Raw genomic sequence first — 18,821 nt, forward strand, 5'->3', positions numbered from 1 at the left:
CTATCAACACTGCAGTAATAAAACTTCTCTGTGTTTTATAAAATCCGTCTCTAAATGATGCATGCAGTAGCTTTTAGATGTAAAATTGTATGTGATTCCAACATATTCAACCTCTCAATTAATATCAGGGTTTGTGAAGTCCTTATTCTAAATAGAGTGCTGCACTGGGCACAGGAATACATCACTGAGAAAGAAAGGTACGAGTTCTGCCCTCAGAGCACTTACATACAATACCACTTGTGAGAGTTTCCAAGTTCAGACAACTTAAGTAGCACCAAAGGCTTTCCTTATAAGACAGCGGTAAACTCAAGATCAGAACCCACGTCACCTACAGTTGAACATTCTATCAAACATATCATGGCCGTCTGACATGAAAACCAGCTGCACACCAGTCAACCCCCGGCCTCTGCAATCTGTCACCTGGTCCACCGCATCCCACCTCCAAGTCCTTCTACCCATGCTCTTCACATTTGTACCACCATCACCCAGTCCTTCTCGCCATATGTGTCTACCCCACTACGAGAGCGTCTTCACTGAGTGTTTGACATCTATTCCACCCACACCCACAGATACATTTCTCTATATAGAACCCGAGTGACCTTTCCAGACAGCATATTCTGATTATGTCACACACCCGTTTCTCATTCCCATGACCGAACCACTGCAATGCCTACAGTTTGCTCAGACGATAGAGACCAAACTTTGTCATATGTTCTACAGGGTATTCTACAGCTCCCAGTTTGTCTCACATCTTGTTTCCTCCCTCAGGTCACACTCCAGCCACACTGGCTTTCTAGCATTTTCTCAGCACACCACGTTCTCTTCCATCAGAGGTTGTACACATCGTACACGTGCTTTAATCTCTGTGAGAAGCAATTCTTCCATTCTCTCCTTCACCTTGTAAACTCGTCTTTCCTTTCCTAGATAGTAGCCCAATCATTACTTGCTTAGCGAGTCTCCCCTGATATCCTAGACAAAGTCAAATCTCATAACACTCATTTGTCATAGTTTCAATTTTACACATGTATGTGTGGTTACTAATATCCATTGCCCTTACAGGCTTTAGGGTGTTTGAACGGAGCTATACCCCAGGTAGCTAGAAAGTTGCCTGACATATAATAGGAATTCAAAGGTTTGATTCAAATAGAAGACACCGTCTCTGTTTTTCCTCACTATTACATCCCAGTGCCCAACACTCAGTATAAGATTGCTATTTGCTAAGTAAATAACTAAATTGACAAATATTTATTAAGATTTAGAAAGGCCAAACAAGAAAAGCATGTCTCTGTCATGCTACTATATCATGTCAATATACATTGATAGAAAATATCTACAACATAGTTTTATATGAAAATAAAAGCATTTTAGGTATATATATCTAAATATGCCATGAACCATAAATATGGCATAAATATGGCATCTAGATATCTAGATATGGCATGAACCCATTATCTTTTAGAGCTCCATGTAGGGGTGCGTGAGATTAGAAACTTCAGAAAGACATACGGCATCTCAGAGGGGACAAGGAGGCAGTTTTTATTTTTCATTTTCTCTCTTTCTGGCATTGTCTGAAATCTTAAAAATTGTCATGGGTTCGCTTTACATTCAGATGAAATAGTAACTATACCTAGTTTTATAAGCGAAAAAGAAAGAAACTTAGAAGACAACAGAACACAAAAATATTTTCAGACATAATTATTCACTCAATAGCTTTGCCACTTGGCAGCTTGTCAGAAGAAACTACTTGCAGATAGTCTTCGGCATTCAAAAACTAACTCAGAAGCAGCAATGAGCAAAATTGCTGATTATTTCTAAATGCAAACATATCCTATGAAAACATATGAAGAAATTTAGACAATTCCAATGTAGAAATGACAGGATGAAGGAAAAGAAGAGGTTGCTAATGTTAAGTTTTTGTTTGAAAAGGACTTCTGGTAGACTTTAACCTTAGAGGAGAAATACATTTTTTGTGTGTATCCTAAAAATGTATAAGTAACACTATCGTATGTGCCTCTCAAGATGTGGTCTGAGGACTTGTGAGGGTCCCTGGGATCATTTCAGGGCGTCTGCACTGTCCAACTTTTTCCAAGCATGCATCTGCATGAGGCTTGATGGCATTCATATTCACCAACTGAAACGACATATCGGAACAGAGTAAGTGCGGAAGCAGATCCAAGAATCCACCTCTCTTCTTTGGACACAGATATTAAAGACGTGTCAAATGTAGAACAATGCTCCTCTTCTCACTAACTGTTTTCGCTCAGGAAAATACATTTTTTTAAAAAACGCCATGGGGCGCCTGGGTGGCGCAGTCGGTTAAGCGTCCGACTTCAGCCAGGTCACGATCTCGCGGTCCGTGAGTTCGAGCCCCGCGTCAGGCTCTGGGCTGATGGCTCGGAGCCTGGAGCCTGTTTCCGATTCTGTGTCTCCCTCTCTCTCTGCCCCTCCCCCGTTCATGCTCTGTCTCTCTCTGTCCCAAAAATAAAAAAAAAATAAAAAACGTTGAAAAAAAAAATTAAAAAAAAAAAAAATAAATAAAAAAAAAATAAAAAACGCCATTACTTATGCTAACATATAGTAGGTTAAATTTTGTTTTTAACCAATAAGTAGTTCACATTTTTGCATATAGTAAATATTGAAAGATATAACCCACATAACCAAGAGGTCTTTGGAGTCCTAAATATATATTAAGAATGTAAAGGGTTTCCAAAACCAAAGTATTTGAGAACTGCTACACTGATATAATAGCTATATAACGTGTAATTTCCAATAAGCTAAGGGAAAAAAAGGAAAAAATTCGATCAGGACTTTTTTTTTTTAATGTTTATTTATTTTTGATAGAAAGAGACAGAGCTTGAGCAGGGGAGGGGGCAGAGAGAGAGGGAGACACAGAATTGGAAGCAGGCTCCAGGCTCTGAGCTGTGAGCACAGAGCCCACACGGAGCTCAAACTCACGAAATGTGAGATCATGACCTGAGCCGAAGTTGGATGCTTAACTGACTGCTGAACCACCCAAGTGCCCCAGGGCTTTTTTTTTTGTTTAATGACCAGATTCTCACTAGTTAATTAACACATCCAGCACTTCACATATTTATCATTTCTTTTTAGTGAGAACATTTAAGCTCTACTCTCTTAGCAAATTTTAATTATACATTATTTTTCAACTATAGTCATCGTGTTTTACATTAGATCCTCAAACCTTATTCACTTTATAGCTGAAAATTTGTTCAATCAATTCTTTAGAACGAGAAAAGGGTAAAAAAATAACCCTTAAAAAAGCATAGTGAGTGGAAAACACAAAATAAAATGGCAAAAATAAGTCCAAATATATCAATAGAAATAAATATAAAAGGGTTAAATTCACCTATCAAAATATAATGTTTATTAGAGTTCCACAAAAATAAAATGACACAGAAAAAGTTAAAATAAAGGCAGATAATCACCTAAAGAAAGTCTAGGTTGACAAAACAAAATTTAAGCAAAAAAGCAAGAAAAAGGGGAAGAAGGAGCACTTCATGTTGAGAAAAAGAAAGTTCACCAAAAATATATAACGATTATGAATTTGACTATAATTTACAACATACCTCATGATAAGTAGAACAAAAAATAAAAGAATCACAAGAAGAAATTTATACCATAGTAATACTCGGAAAGTTTAAGCGTAATTTTCAAACCAATACATCAAGAAGACAACATTGACAGAGATTTGAATAACAACTTTAACAAGAAAATAGATCCAGAAATAGATCAGTTCCAAAAAATTAATACCATATGCACTCAGCCATCGTAAAGTTGATATCATATACACTGTCTCTAACCATAATGCAGTAAAACTGGGAATGAGATCCTGAATTGCACCCTTCCCACTCTTCCAAAAAAAACTGTATGAAAAAATTTTTAAAAACTTCGAAATAATTCATTAGTAACAAAAAGTATGTAATTATTAGAACACAAAAATACATAGTAAACATTATGTAATATGAATATAGAAATATTTAGAAGTAAATTTCTATTTTAAACTCCTGTATTAGAATATAATAATAATTAAAAATATATGAGTTAAACAGTCAACTCAAGGAAGTAGAAAATAACAGTGAAACAAACTCAAAGAAAAAGAAAGAAGTAAGCATAGATTAAAGAAAATTTTGATGAAATAGAAAACACACAAACATGCACACATATGTACACAAAACAGTGGATATCAGCAGCGTAACAGATAGGTCAATATTTGATAAAATAAAACAGACAAACTTCTGGGAAGACTCATTCATGAAAATAATAACAATAGGAATTGTTAAGACTATTAACAGACTTAATACTTTTACTCAAAGGGGAATAGTGTGGACTAATAGTGGATAACATGTCAGTAAATAGAAACCCAGCTAAAATGGACAATTTTCTTAGAAATTAAAGTTTTGAAAATCTAGACATAGTCAAAATAAATAAATAAATAAATAAATAAATAAATAAATAAAACCTGCAAATAGCTGAATAAGCATTAAAGAAAACTCTCTCTCCAAGACAGTCACGATGCTAAGTATTTTTTTTTTTACTAAATCTGAGAGTAATCCAAAATTCTTAACTTACACAAAATGTTCCAGAGAATGGAAATAGAGGAAAGGAATAGAAGAAGAAAAAAAGAATTTTATGAATCCCATCCAACAGTGTTTCAAAACCTAAGATGTTGCAACAAAGTAGCAAGTATCCCAGGAATTCAAGAACGGTTTAACATTTGGTGATTTATTTGTGTTAATTGTCATATTACCATATGGAAAGTGGGGAAAGTCATTCAATTTAAAGTCATTCAATAAATTTAATTCATGATAAAAAAATCTTAGGAAACATATTTTAGAAGGGAACTTCAATAGCCAAAAAAGAGGATTCATCTTATATCTGGCATCATGCTTAATGGGAAAAGTTTTGAAGCAGATATATTAAAGTCAGGCATAGGACCAGGATATCCACTGGTACTCCTAATATTCAACATTGCACCAGAGGTACCAGCCATTGTAATAAAATAGAATAAAAAATAAAGAAGTAGAAAAATTGTGAAGGAAAAGCCAACACTATCTTTACTCACATACAATGTGTTTGTGCAAAAGCCCAGAAGAATCTGCAGGCAATTTTTAAAATTAGTCTAGGAGTCCAGAAAGATTGCTAGAGGCAAACAAATGTACACAAATTAATAACATTTCTATATGCCAGCTATATCCAAATAAAAATATAATAACAATATTTCATTCAAAATAGCAATATAGGGGCTCCTGGGTGGTTCAGTTGGTTAAGCATCTGACTCTTGATTCCGGCTCAGGTTGTGATCTCATGGTTCATTAGATTGAGCCCCGCATTGGGCTCTGCGCCGACAGGGCAGAGCCTGCTTGGGATTCTCTCTCTCCCTTTCTCTCTCTCTCTGCCCTTCCCATGCTTGCTCACACACACACACACACACTCTCTCTCTCTCTCTCTCAAAATAAAAATAAACTTTTAAAAAAGAATTTATTTTTTTAAAAATAAAATAAATAGCAATATAATCTATAGAGCACCAAGAAAGCCAAAAATTACCTTTACATAATGAGTAGAACCCATGGAGTCAGATCAGTTTGGTTTCAATTCATCTCCTTCAATAAGTAGCCTCATGACTTTGGTCAAATTACTCAATCTCTCCAGACTGATTTTTCTCATTTGGAAAATGGGAACAATAATTGGCACTTTTCTCAGAGGGTTCATATGAAGATTAAATGAAATAATACATGCAAACTACTCAAAATGATATCTGGCTCAATTTGTGTAGTAGTGGTAGCAACACTTTTTTTAGTGTTTATTTATTTTTGAGAGAGACAGAGACAATGCGAGTGGGTTAGGGGCAGAGAGAGAGGGAGACACAGAATCCGAAGCAGGCTCCAGGCTCTGAGCCATCAGCACAGAGCCCCACGCACAGCTCCAACTCACAGACCGCGAGATTATGACCTGAGCCGAAGCCGGACCCTCAACCGACTGCGCCACCGAGGCGCCCCAAGCATTTGTAATAGACATATAGGCAAACCCTGTATGGAAAAAGTTGTATAGATTTATTCACAGACACAAAAGAATTGAAATAGAATTGGAAAAATTTGGGTAGACAAGTCCATTATCTTGAAGATGTTTAATTTCTCCACTTTCTTCTATCAATTCAATTCATTTATAATCAAAATGCCAATAAGATTTTACAGAATTTGAAATACTAAATCTATTATTGTAAGGAAGAATAAAGGCATAAGAAAAACCAACATAATTTTGAAATATAACAAGAATACCAGGAATCAAAATATATTACAGAGTTATAGTAATAATAGACAGTACTAGTTAAGGGAAATGTCCGTGAAGATCAAAAACAATTTCTTGTGCATACATGAACTTGGAATGTGATAACATTGAAATAAGTGGGGAGTATTTTTTCAATAAATGGGACAACTGGTTTTCCTACGAAACATTACAAAAATAGATCTTTATTTCATATCATACACATTTCAAAATAAGAATAAATTATTTTTACATTTCTAAATGTTCACAAAATTCAACAACAGCATCTCCAGTGGTTACAGTCTACCAGACATACCTCAGACAGGAAGGGATGGACAGACCACGCAGCTCAGCTCCGTTCCCCAGAAATTTATTTTTCTTTCACCACTACTCTGCTAGCCTCAGTGGGGGAGGTGGAAAGGATGATGCTTCTCCTTTACACTGGCTCAAAAAAATACACAATATTATCTTCATGACTATCTGCGTCATGACTAACGGGTTAAATAGTGGAGGAAACTGTCCAGGGAGACAGTAGGGAGAAAATGAAGCCGGTGCTGTGATCGAGCTGAGCCATCAGGCTCCGATCTCAGACGCCCTCATATTCCCACCTACTAAGCTGCCTACTGACACTTCTGCTTTCCCTCTGGTTCAGTGGGAAAAGGGGTCCTGGCACAGCGCAGTCCAACCCATCCGGTTGTGTTTAAGTCCTATCTCCTCCCACTTTCTTAAGGAACTTCAGAAAATTTAGCTTTTCTGTAGCTTGCTGTATCGGGCCAGGGTGGGGAGGGCCAGAGGTGGGGGTGAGGCTACTCTGTTCCTGATGAGATGGCAACACGTTAGCTGCTTCAACATGCACCACACATCCACAAGGAAATCAGGGAAGACGGGGCGAGGTTCTTGTTGCTACCTCATTTTCACTAAAAAAAAAAAAAAAAAAAAAAAAAGTGAATTGTGTTTTGTTTTGTTTTAACCTACATAAAGAAATTTTTTCCAACTTATCCTTTATTGAATACTAAAAGCAGGATCATGCCAGAAGTACATGAATTTCAAACTGATCTGTAAATATTGCTATCATAATCATGTCCACTTGTAGGTATTAAGTAACTGTAGCTGCTTCCTCGCCGCCCAGACGTTACAAACAAAAGTCTAGGGAGCCAGCGGGCCCTCCAGGGCTGTCCTGGCGAAGCACACAGCACGGCTTAATCTGAGTCACGGGCACTTTAAAAAAGAGCTTTCTCCCTTCTTTTCCCAAAGAGGAATCTAGTAGCATTTCTTACAGTTAATTATCTGTTCTCCTCTTTTTAATTGGAAAGAGGCTTTCAAGTGACTCATAACAAAAATTTGACCTCAGTAAAAACAGAAAGCTAGGGCAATTGTTCAACAGTGTGGTTTTTTGAACAGTTAATACTATTTTCATCCTTATAAAATTCCAACTCTGTCAAACAAGGAAGGTGATATAAGCCAAGAAATACATATCCTACCACTTTCACTTTTATGATTTTGGAAACCATTAAATAACTGAAGAAAAAAAAAAGAAAAGATGAAATGCAGCCAAGTAAGAGAGAGAATGGGACTCTGTGTCTTTAAGCGAGGCAGAAAAATAAAACCCAATCATTCCAAATGTATTGCTTTAGTCATCTGGTTTCATTCTATTAATGACCTTTAACATCTGCAAAAATATTGTGAAAAGCTAATTTTGTTTGTACTGAGGTGGTGCAGAACAGTTTCTGGCTGTCACTCTAGGATATGCTATAAAATAAAATTGTCTTTCTGGGAGTCTGACAAAAACCTACTGTACGAATCCAGTTTATTTACAACATCTAGGAATGAAAAGAAAACAGAATTTTACAACATGCCAACATGCGAAAAATGAATAGTACTTACACATTTGTGTGTGTGTGTATTAGCAATACACATACTCCTATCTCCCAAGATTAAAGATTTTTTAATAACATTTTATGACACTCAACAAAAATTCTAAGCAGCAAACCTATTTCTCGATAAACGTTATGCTATTAAAATATGAGAAAGCGTTATTCAACATAATATGTTTTGATTTACTGCAGGAGCTCTTAGAAGGGCGAAATGGACTCATTTCCTCGGTTTGACAAGCCTTATGTTTCTATTACTTAAATAAGAATCTTTGTAAAGAGGTAGTGTCATCAGGGTTAATGTATTGACTTTATATCCTTAGAGGCCAAGGTTAAAAATATGCCAAAGAGCCATCAAAAAGAATAAATCTAGTCATGCTGGCCTTGTCCTTATATACTCATTCTCAACTACACTATCCAATCTTGTGAATGATTTGTGGACCCTGCCTAGAAGTGTCTGGGCGTCAAGAATGTAGGGCTTTCATGGTTCAGGAGTTTGATGAGCACAGTAGGCCCAGCTCAGGGACCATAGAATAGTGGATGTCAACGCTGGGAGAGGACTTGAAACCATGTAGCCAAGGCTCCAGCCTGATAATTAAGTCCTTCTGACCACATACATGCATGCCCTGAGGCCACACACACGGATGCTTGATAACTTCTAATACAAGGGAATTCACTACCTTTTAAGGCGGCATGCTATCTTGAGAAAGCTGTCAGAAAGTTTTCAAAACATTAAGCTGAGACATTTCTTCTGGAAGATCTCCCTTGGGACAACAGACAATCCCCTGCTTCATCATCATCATCCTTTGTATTTGAAAACAGGTCAAATTTGTCTGGTTCCATTAACATGTGGCCTATGGCCTCACTTAAGATCCACTCATTAGCAGAGATTTTCAGCCAGTTACACATAGATGAGTGTGGACTAAGAGATAAATAGATGGTAAGTGGACCTGCAGGTATAGACATCCTGAAAAATGATCACTGAGCCAGAAGACTATCACTTTCCTTGACTAGGGCATCAACCTCTTGGTAATATTCAGTACCAATTGGCAGATACGTCACAGCGTTTACCCCTACTGAGTCGACCAGCCAAAACCACCAAGCCTTTTACAATAAGTTCCTAAACTTATCTCCTGAATCTGCGATGACGATTTTCAGGACCTAGCTCAGAACTTCACATCATGTGTTTGAAGTTTGATATTATTCAGTTGGACCGGTAATCCCAGGAGGTTGTATCTTATACAGAACTGCAAGAAAAAATACCCAACCGTTCCGGCCATTCGATCCTCGACATCACCCAACACCCTGTCAAGAGCACCCAAGGATGGGGAAGGAACCCACACTTACCCAGTGGTAATTACATGAGAGTTTTCCCCCCTCCCCCGTTGTCTTTACCCTGTTTTATTTTGGCCTCCTAACTGTAGTCATACTATAGGAAGTTTCAAAGTTGCACTGAGTGGTGCCAAATAAATACCTGAAAGGTAGACTTCTCTGTATGGACAGGGAGAGGCAACGCCCTACAAGCAATCTTCAAGTCAGCTGACATGGTTTCTAGATGAATAAAGCGTTATTTTAACCTTTCCTTTCTGGTCACCTATTCTCACTCCCCTCAGTGATCATACCCCAACATTTTTGCAACAGCACAATGAATGGACTTGAGAGTGATGTATTTTCTTTTCATCTCCAAATATGTACAGTTTCATAATGGGCCATCTGTCATTTTGCTACTCCATGTAGACAACAATGCCCTAAAGTTTTGTTGTCATAGCAACCACACCAAAGTATCCAAAACAAACTCTGTAGTCTTTCCTACTCTCAGATTCCACGCAACATAGGGAGGGGGTGGGGGCTAAAATTTCGGAAAATTTAAGTTCCTAGCATTTGTTGCCTGTTCACAATTAATGCTCAACCTAGTGCACCTCAAACCTCAATGAACTAGATTATAACATTTTTTTTTTTTAAGGAGGAGCAAAACTGTCTTCTGTAAGCTGTGATTTATTTCATTTCAGGTCAGTTTTGTTAGAGACAAGTTAAGTCTTGGTTTGAATTCTGGAGAGATACATGTAGCAATCAAACCTTCCTTTTCACTTTGCTGAAGACCAATTTTAGAGGAGGCAAGAAAAAATTCAGCTCATTGTTCATATTCTTGTCTCCCATCTCATAGCATCCAGAGTGCCTGTGCCACATTATAGCAGGATAAAGGAACCGCGAGTGGATTCTGTGAAGAAGGGGGAAGGGGGGGAGCACAGTTTTTAATCTTGATTTACTTTATTTCTTTTTTTCAGAGACCATCTTTTACTTATCTTTAACTTCTTTCCTGTCCCATAGGCATGGAAATGATTCATTTTCTTTCCCTTTCATTTGCAATCTTTAACAGCTTTCCCAGAAGGGGTGTCTGCATGGCACCGCGTGATACTGTTTCATAGGGAAATAAGTTGAATCTCCTTGCTCTTCTTTCTAATGTCTTTCAAGCATTTTTTAATCATTTTTTTTTCTTATTTCTTAAAAAAATTAAGAAACTGAAAGTCGCCCAAGTAGGAGGAGGAAAGGAAACAAGTTGTAAGGATATTACAGGCCATCGCAGAAATGTGGTCAAGGAATACAAGTAGGGGGGCTGTAGGAGTGAAGAGAAAGCCACTGATTGCAGAAAATACCTTAGGGTAAGCATTCATGCAACAAGATGGCGGGCACTGTCGTTGGCTATGGAAGGAACACAAAAATGGGTACAATACTATCCTGACGACTGAGGGTGTGGGAAGTGGACTCTTTCACAGGCAGGGATGAAATAGATACAACTATCTGATAGGGTAATTTGGCAGTATATATTTTTTGAAATGTAAATACTTTTATTTCATTTTTATTATACTTGCAATACATACTCATGATTCACAATGTTGAAAAAGAAAGAAAATATATTTAAAAAATATTCATAGTCTCACCCCCTGAAGACAATCACTCTTAATTTTGGCATGCACTTTTCTAGATTTTCTCAGCTATATAATAACATAGCTGTTTTATATATATATTTAATATATATATATATTTAATATATATATATATATATATAACGTCTATTTAGATATAGCATCTATGTAAAAGCTTATATATATTTATGTGTACATATAAATTGATACATATTCATATATATTTATAAATATTATATGTATGTGTGTGTATATATATATAGCCAAAAACATGTTTTATATACATATATATATATGTATATAAAATAAAATTCCGGATTGTCTCCCTTTATATGATGACACAATACTTTCTACATTGGCACAGATGTATAAACATCATTTTTAAAAATTGTGTGACTGTCTATAACGTGGTTATACCCTAATTAATATCCTCTAAACCAGATGCTAAACCTTAAAAAAAAATGGTATCCACTAGCTTTTCCACTTTTGAATTCTTTTCTTAAAATATATTCACCAAGTGGAATTAAGATTTCCAGGACAAAGAAATTGTATCAAAATCAGTGGGTACCAATTTACATTTCATACCAGCTTTTTATAATACTTTTTGGCATTCTGTTTTTCTTGTCCTGTGGCTGACGTATGATTTACTGAGTATTAGAACCACACGCCCAGGTAAATCCTTCCGGGGTCTTCTAGAGTCTGCATTTTTTTGTACTCTTTGTCTCAAGTCACATCTACCTTAATTTTATTCCTCCCTACCACCTTTCTCAATCAGTTCACTAAAAGAGTGAAATGCTCCCAATGTTTTTCATCTTCTAGGGACTTCATTAACATCTTGTGAATGTTCCTTCAAGTTTGATTGAACAAGGGCGATTTTCCTCCGGACAACTGATAGAGTTCGAATATGCTGGATCCGGTATTATTTTAGATTAATTTAATCTTCACGCTTTCAATGTTCAGCCCCTGATCTAGTTCCTCTGATGGTCTGCTGTAACAATCCAGACTTCTTAATAAAGATGTATCCCCTGCAGTGAAGGCGTGCTTAATAAATAATAAAAATGATGTTGTCCTTTTCCACATGAACATCCTTCTGCAGAACAGGGCAATCCCACTCTATCTTAAGCTCATCTGAGTAATTAAGAAAATCCTCAGGTTCTGCTATGGTATCAAAAGTGTGCCGGAACATCTAGTTCTCCTGGATACTTTTCTGGATACTCCTGTGGTTTGCTTTTCATGCACACCCTGTGAGTTTCATGCAATCCTCTGCTGTTTTCTGACACCACAGCATACACAGTGAGGTCCAGCACCCAAGGTCCTTGGATCCCAGAGATGACTGCGGCTTTCCCCTCTTCTTGTGGCCAACTATCTGCCATAGAGAGTCCTCTTTGTGCTACTTGTGCCGTGAATGCTTCAAGAGTCACTTTACTAAAATAGACGGAAAAATATTCTCGGCCCAATAACATCACAGTCTGCAGCCTGAGGCACAAAATCATGTTGACATTTGCCTTCAGTATATTTTAGAGATTTCCTTGACACACTCCTACTATTTTTATAAGCTATTAAATGGAACTCATTTATCCCACGTCTTAGGTAGAAACCTTGGGGGTCTGGACTGAAGGATCATTTGAGAGAAAGCATACTTAAAAATCGCCTCCTTGACTTTCACCACCCATCGGTATATTCCTTGCCTTGAATCCCCTAGAATCCTCATAAAAATCAGTGCTTGAGTTGCTGATCCCACATCCCTCTAAATAAGCCTGGTAGTGTGTCTGATCCCATAACATGCACAGTTGGGGGTCTGCTTGTAGACACCCACTGCATAAAGCATTTATACATAAGGAAATCTGTGCAATCCAGAAATGCGATACTGAAAGCTAATTTGTATGGAATGCTTGAATGCTTCATCTGCACAAAGGGAAGACATGCAGCTTAGACGTGTTAGTCAACTTGTCCAAAGGGAATGACAAAACTAGGATTCAAACTGAGATCTGTTGACTCCGGAGGCTATGCTATTAACCTCCACACTGCTCTTGACATGCGCTAAAGAAGAATATTATGAGGAGTTCAAAAGAATGAGATATTGGTCATTCTCAGGGTAGTGGTCTATTGAGGAAGTATAACTGAACTTGGCCCTTGAAGGAGGAGTAGAGTGCTAAAATATGGAGACTTGGAGACGTATGTAGGCTTAGAGAAGATTCAGATTAAAATCCTGAAAAAGAAGGATTCTAAGGGATTATCTAGGAGATGTTAAAGGAACTAAGAACTTTAGGTTTGTGAACAGGAAGTTGAGACAATCATGTTACCATGATATTCTTTCATGAAGGGTACTTCCCCAGAAGGCAGAAAACAGCAAAGCTTGTAAGCTAACACATTAGAGATTTTAACCTTTAAAAATGATGAAACAGAGTGATAAGGTAACAGAACGTTTTGCCAGTAAAGACGGACATATCGTCTTGAAGGGCTTAAGGGGAACAGGCATTCTCTAATTCCCCATGGAGACCTGGAAAAGTTCCTCAGTGTGGGGTTATCCAAGCCCAAGAGTGCAAGTCTCCCATTCAGACAGACTGAACTTCCTCTTTAGAGGTGGAGACGTAAAACGGGAGAGTCTGTTCTAAAAGGGTCTGTTTGCAGTTCATGCATTTGACGTTTGTGCACCTGAAGCCTTCAAGTGATACAAGTGGTGTGTGTTAGCGTACGCACATAAGCTTGTCTATATGCTTTCATGCTTGTATACATGCATTTATGTATATGTGCATGCAATTGAAAACATCATAAATTACTCTTTTTACAGGACTTTTTACATTGATAGCACGGTTTAAAATGATAGAAACCACGTAGGTAGCATTACTCAGTCTTTCTTTGGAAAAGGCATGTCTCTCCTTGGAAATCTATGACTGAGGTAAGGAATCGTGAGCAATATAAGATACCAGTTAACCTTTATACCTAGCTCTGCATTCTAAACCAGAAAAATAAAGGCTGCTGAACACATTCATCTCACTGCCTCAATTACGTGAAGTGGATAATCAGCTTAGCACTGTAAGGAAGATACTGAATATGTGTTGATTTTTCTTTGGTATTGATTGCTGTGCTTTGACATACTGTTCTCGTTATTATGCTCCGAGGCACCACCTGGCATCATTGTCTGTCTTTCCTCACACGTCACGTGATCATCCTTTTTGCAGTTGTTTCTTAATTGTATGTAGTTTCCAGTGCACATGCCTAGAGTTTAAGACCCGGCTTATTGGTTTAAGTGACAACAGTTTATACTTTAAAGTCCTGTTTGATGAAAACTATACAGTTTTCGACAGATATCTCTGAAATTCACTGGCAGATTTTTCTAGAGTGTATTTTCTTTTCTCCTTTCTCTCAAGAAAAATGCCTTTTCTCATTTTAGAAAACACTTCCATTTCTGAATAGGTCATGGTCCAAATGTAAGTTGCAAATGCACCACGGTACACATTCTTCGCATAAATACCTTAATGTGAACAACCAAAACCTGTGTACATGTTTATTGAATAGCAACTATCGTGAGAATTATTACCGTCAGCTTCCACAAAGAAGCATATGCTTAAATAGGTCACTTGTCTCTGCCTACGCACCTGTCTACCTGGCATCAGGCAGGCCGTATGTGTCCCCCTCCTCCCAATAATCAGCAAAACTTGTTCCCTGCACTTGGGGCACCTGAGGTCCAGGCATCTGAATCAGTCCAGCACCTGAATTGTTCCAAAAGAGAACTCTCTAAAAACCTTGCAGTTGTCCTTGTAAGCAGTGCCCATCAAGTCAAAATGCTGCCAGAAATCTGTCCCAACCAACTCCCTAACCTTTAATGTGTAAGTATAGGAGCATATCAGCCTTGTGTGTTTCCATGGTTCACATTTTGCCAAAAGATGAACTGTGTTGACTCCCCATAATCTATTAGTCTGAGAAAGTCCATCAGTCCAACCCCACCAGGGCCTGAGACCTAGTATTTTTCGGGCTGTGAGCCAGTAAGAGCCGAGCTCCTGAGCATTCCCAAAGCCCCAACCCCCACCCTTACTAAGTATGTGCCTCCTTGTCTGCTATCGAATGTGCTTGGGACTGAGCTTCTGAACACCACCGTGAGCACAGACTTTCCATCCCCCACCCCAACATACCCATGTGACATCTCTCACAATTCTCCCGATCCTTTGTAACTTGCTGTGTTCTTGCTCCCTGGACAGAACCACTGCACTGCCCTGGCTTAGTCGCCACATCCCACAATTCTTCTGTGACAAACCACATAGCCAAATGGCTAATGATGAGTCCCCTGCTTGCCCACGAGAACTAGCAATTCAGCTTATAGCAGACGCTCTTATATGGAAGTTGGTCTTTAGAAATTCCTCAACCAGAAAATGTCACAATTGCTTCTTCATAGGGAAACTAGAGCCTGCCCTCCCTGGAGATGTGAACTTTACTTTGGAACTGAAAAAAATGCCCACCTTAAAAATGGAAGCTGCAAAGATGAATTACAGCTGAGGAAACAACACTGTGCCTTCTAAACCATGAGAAATGCACTAGTTGTTGACATATTTAATCTCAAATGGAGATACTTAAGAAAGGACTATCACTGGGGGCTGTATACTCAGCACAGTCATGCTTATTATCATACGCCTTCTTCCAACATGAAGTGGCCCTCTGACTTCTCTAGAAAAGTAAGTTGTCCATGCTAAGGAAGAAGCTAGGTTTTTTTTAATTTTTTTTTTAACGTTTATTTATTTTTGAGACAGAGAGAGACAGAGCATGAACAGGGGAGGGGCAGAGAGAGAGGGAGACACAGAATCTGAAACAGGCTCCAGGCTCTGAGCTGTAAGCACAGAGCCCGACGCGGGGCTCCAACTCACGGATCGTGAGATCATGACCTGAGCCGAAGTCGGACACTTACCCGACTGAGCCACCCAGGCGCCCCAAGGAAGAAGCTAGTTTCAAAGAAAGAGTTTTCACGTTATACATCTCTTCCCACAAAACATACACACACAATTGTTTCGATTGTCTTAGGAATTGGCCAGGACAATAAGATTTAGAATTTCAAGTAAGCCAATGCTCTTAGTTCATCAGTTGATGTCTAAGACCAGCAAAACCGGTGAATTGACCAATTTCTGTTTTCACATTAAAATGTTTTTTTGGCAACGTGGGGATTTGTAGACATTTATCATTTTTCTTCTCTGAGATAACACAGAAGCCGATATTTTGGGTGTTCAGGACTCTTAGCCTCTCCATAAGGAAAGGTTTCCATCCAATCTCTAACTACTGGACAAGCAATGAGGAGGGTAAATTTTCATCGAAGGCCCGATCTTGAACAGCGGGAACGTGAGACATTCCAAATTGTTGGTGTTCATTTGGTGCCTGCAGTGGACCAAGAGCTAGAAACTTGGGTTACAAGCTGCCTTGCAAAAATATACAAAGAGAATAGAAGGTAGTGAAAAGGTTGTTGCAACAGGCTTCCTCTCTTTTGCCTTCTCTCCTCAAAGCATATCTGTTATGGAAGTAGGTCTTTGGGTTTCCATGTAGCTCAGACCCAGATTCTGCCTCCCCCTTTCCCATCAAATTGCCAAGGCACCAGGGCAGAGATTCACTGAGGTCAGCGTCGGGCTTTTGCCAACGATGGACAGTGTGTGTTATCATATCAGTGCAGTGAGCCGCACGGGAGGGGGAGGGACACAGGAAGTCAGACTTTGCTATTTCTTTCTGCTGGAACCTACTGTCAGATATCAAGTCACTATCGATACTATTAATATTGCTGAAAACAAAACCATCTTCAGGTTTTATCACTGACATCTCTTCAACCAGTCTTCCTTCTACTCTCGAATCAGTGTCAACATGCAGAGTTAAAACCTGCCCAGCCCCAATTAAAAGCCTTCTTATGCTTGGTCTGGTAGCACTGATTTGTTTCCTCTTTTTTTCTCCCTACCTCCACGTTTTCCTCTGATTCAAGAGGCAAGTTCATTTCCCGGGTAGGTCTCTTATTAGTCGTGTGAACTTGAGCAAACCACCTCTTTTCTCCAAGTTCGTTTTCAGATGAGAAAAATGGGAGGAAATAATGCTTGTTTCACAAAGTTGTTTAGAAAATCAGATAAGATATTCCTACGTGAAAGTTCTTTGATGAAAGATACAGAGTGCGTAAACACTTTCCACAATTGGGGCTGCTCCCTCAACATGTCAGAACCTTCGCTCTTGTCCTGCATCAAGATACTCCTAATAAGTCACATCTTTAATAAAATCCATAGGACTTATATTTGTTCCCAATAAATAAAAGCTGCCTATTGGTATGCACAACGGGAGGCCAAGTAGCTACTTTTCCTACGGCCAGATATTTTTAAACTTCCTATTTATTTTTACAAAGCAAGTGTGTGTCTCAGAATCAAAATCAACATATTCAAAAGCAGTGATCGTGCCTTAGCAAGTAGAGATCCGGGTTCTATCTTAACCGGCACAAGCCTTTACTTGGATTAGTAACAGTGCAGTCGACAGATGTAAAAAATCAGAACCCACGAATTTGAAGATTATTTTTGTTGTGCTTTCTCAAATGAAAGAGTGCATTTTGGAGAGTAAAGAGTCAAATCCCTCCCCTGCCTGAGCTACCATGCAAGCCCACTGCTTCCTCTGGCTGCTATCAGCCTCTCATAATGTAAAACATTTCTTCATTTCCAGCAGATAATACTTTCAGTGAAAAGGTAATTTTTGAAGTCTATTACTTGCATTCTTAGCGAAGAGCACAATGTAGCATTTTGTTCTAATATGCCATTGAAATTGTTTGAGTAGGTACACCATGGAATCAAATACAAAATGTCAAAATGGTTTCCATTAACTATGCACATTTGCACTGCTTCCGTTAATGGCCATGTTTTTGTTCTTTTCCTTCATCTTTACGTCTATAAGATGAAATGATTCAGTTGATGTAACTGAAAAGTACGTTGAAAAGGTAGAGAGCAAATTACAAAAGCATCAAGCCACAATTCCACCCACATACTTTATTTTATAATGAAGTTTAATAATGATGGAAACTGTCGCTAGATTTAAACATCAGTCATTTCAGCAATTGTAGTTAATGTGAATATTTCATACCGAGTAATGTTTTATAAAAACATGGCAGGGATTGTGTATTATAGTGAACTGCAATGTCATAATGAAATCTTAACTAGATGCTATTATTGTAATATATATTATGTTAAGAGGAATTTACTTCAACTTGAAAAGATAATGTAAGTACTGTTTCCTTCAACATTGTAAGTTCAGATAAAACCATTTTACTTGGAAGAAGGTGGGTTTTTTTTTTCTTTTCTAGAATTAGCATGCACACAAATGAACACCCACTACTTATGAGAATAGGCGTTGTGCTGACGTCTCTTGGTGGGAAATTCACAACAAAAACATAATTATTGTTGCTCTTTGACAAAAAAATAATGAACTCCAGAAAGACATTTGTGGTTCTTACACAGTATATGTTTTTCAAGCCCCGGAAGTATGTGAGTTGCCCCTTCTGTCTACCTTGAAAAGAAAGGGCATTCCTAATGACAGAACCCTAGACCCAAACCTAAAGCAGCTCAGTTCCAAGGGGAGAGAGCCCATGGCGGAGCGAGGAAGGCTGAGCCAGGTGGTCATGCTTGCTGAGTCATTCAGCAGGCAGCCTTTCTTTGCTTTGCTTCCTGATAGTCCGGGTTCCTGCTGATGACTGCAAAGCAGGCATGGTAATATCAAAGGAAGGCAGCACCTGAACACTCTCTCGTTTTCC

At 38.3% G+C, this 18,821-nt stretch overlaps 2 long non-coding RNA genes across 5 annotated transcripts; one reads left to right on the forward strand and one right to left on the reverse strand.

Moving 5' to 3' along the window:
• Positions 1 to 1,512: 1,512 nt before the first annotated feature.
• On the reverse strand, positions 1,513 to 9,853 carry LOC122235010. Of its 4 annotated transcripts, XR_006213077.1 has the most exons (5): positions 9,625 to 9,853; positions 7,187 to 7,196; positions 6,596 to 6,720; positions 5,081 to 5,157; positions 1,513 to 2,131 (listed from the first exon to the last, which is right to left on the reverse strand). It is a non-coding gene; the product is annotated as an uncharacterized LOC122235010 (long non-coding RNA). The 4 variants fall into 4 exon arrangements; XR_006213075.1 differs by lacking the exon at positions 7,187 to 7,196; XR_006213076.1 differs by lacking the exon at positions 7,187 to 7,196 and having other exon boundaries at positions 6,596 to 6,724.
• Positions 9,854 to 9,961: 108 nt separating this feature from the next.
• Positions 9,962 to 12,109, forward strand: LOC122235098. The gene is made up of 3 exons (XR_006213219.1): positions 9,962 to 10,159; positions 10,667 to 10,810; positions 11,894 to 12,109. It is a non-coding gene; the product is annotated as an uncharacterized LOC122235098 (long non-coding RNA).
• Positions 12,110 to 18,821: the final 6,712 nt, after the last annotated feature.

The sequence above is a fragment of the Panthera tigris genome, chromosome F2, assembly GCF_018350195.1.
Source record: "Panthera tigris isolate Pti1 chromosome F2, P.tigris_Pti1_mat1.1, whole genome shotgun sequence".
NCBI lineage: Eukaryota > Metazoa > Chordata > Mammalia > Carnivora > Felidae > Panthera > Panthera tigris.